This window comes from Tupaia chinensis, unplaced genomic scaffold (assembly GCF_000334495.1).
Source record: "Tupaia chinensis unplaced genomic scaffold, TupChi_1.0 Scaffold000362_1, whole genome shotgun sequence".
NCBI classification, from domain to species: Eukaryota; Metazoa; Chordata; class Mammalia; order Scandentia; family Tupaiidae; genus Tupaia; species Tupaia belangeri.
In genome coordinates, this window is record NW_006159859.1 from 5,140,774 (window position 1) to 5,142,317 (window position 1,544).

The following is a 1,544-nucleotide window of genomic DNA, read 5'->3' on the forward strand; positions in this document are numbered from 1 at the left end:
CACAGAATGGTGGTAGAAAGTTACTTAAACCTATAGGAAACTCTCAGACAGGATTATTACTTTTTTTTTTTTTGAGAGGTTTTTGCTATAGGGTGTGTGCACTCACCAGAAAGACAGAGAGAGACAGAGAGATAGAAAGCGAGAAATCACCCACCAGGGGGGATGGCTATGCCACAATCCTTTCTCCTCCATTCTCCTCTCGGGATCTTGGGTATGCATGCACACGCGCCCGGCGTGAGTTTAAGCCGCCGGGTCCGGGACTTGAACCGCGGTCGACTACATGGAAGTCCAGCGACGTAGCCATTACACTAACTGCTGGTCCTGGATTATTACTTTTATTAATATATGCATGTATGTATTATACTCTGGAAAGAATATAAGTGGTTTGCAGTGTTGTATTAAATATACATTAAGGGTGAAAGGAAAAACAACAACAACAATAAAATGGTAGGTCCAAAATTAGAACCAGAAATTAAGCAAGAGCAAAAACACATATTTGATGACTGCTACAGGTGGGTGACACACTTAAGCATTCTAGCAATTTTTATATCAAAGGGTAGTCTAGGCGGTTGTGCAGTTTACAACGTTCATGAGTTAAAACCATGCCAAGTGCTTACGAGTGACACTGTTCGTGAGAAGAACACAGAAGATGAAGAAAGCAGCAAGTAGGGCCTTGAGTAAGGCACCCTAGGTGACATGAGCAGAGGAGACACAAAAGTGAATCATTTAGGAGTATTTTCTTGTTGCCCTCTGTTCATATATGGGAAGCAGGTCTGAAGGGGTGAGGGGTGAGGGTATGTGGTAGGCAGAGAGAGGAGAGGGGAAGGACAGGCTCCAGTAGATGCATCAGAACACCCAAAGTTCTCCTCCTCCCCTGTCCCCTTATGTGTATGGCTCTCTGAGCAAACCTCACGTAGCCCTGGGAACACCAGCTTGCTTGATCAAGGATGACTAGCTGACTGATAAATGTGTCTTTAGCTTACTCCATAAAACTCACCATTACTTTCATTTTTTTTCCCAACAGTAAGAGTGAACCATATTTCCATTTATTGGCCTTGTCAATTTATGAACAAGGCATGTTTTTCCCCCCAATGAAGTGAGATCATTTTCAATCTGCCATAACATGTGCCCAGACAGCTTCACTTTGAAAATGTGGTATTTCAAGTGTTAGTCAGGGTAGACTATTCCCTTTTCACGTTCACAATTTTTACAGTGCTGCCAGAAGTCTTCTCAGTGCTTGCTTTGAATTCTGTCTTCAACACATCTCTCACTGCTTTTGCACAGATCTGGGAGTACCGGATGTAGCTGAGTCCCACCTGTCACCAGTACACCACCATGAAGTCGCGAGGACACCTTCATTGTTGGCTCAGCAGGTGGCCCAGCAGCTGGAAGGCTGGCTATTACCTTTTTTTTTTAAGTTTGAGTCTGGTAATGCCATGATCTTCTTCCAATCCTCCAGCCCACTGGGTCTTGGGCACGTATGTGCATGCCAGAGTGCTTCAGGCTAACCAGCTCAGAGATTAAAACCCGTAGTCACCATGTGG

The 1,544-nt window shown here is 44.5% G+C and overlaps 1 pseudogene; it reads right to left on the reverse strand.

The window, feature by feature from the left end:
- Window positions 1-1,181: 1,181 nt before the first annotated feature.
- LOC102484065 (ATP synthase subunit epsilon, mitochondrial-like) lies at window positions 1,182-1,337 on the reverse strand (annotated as a pseudogene).
- Between the last annotated feature and the right edge of the window lie 207 nt (window positions 1,338-1,544).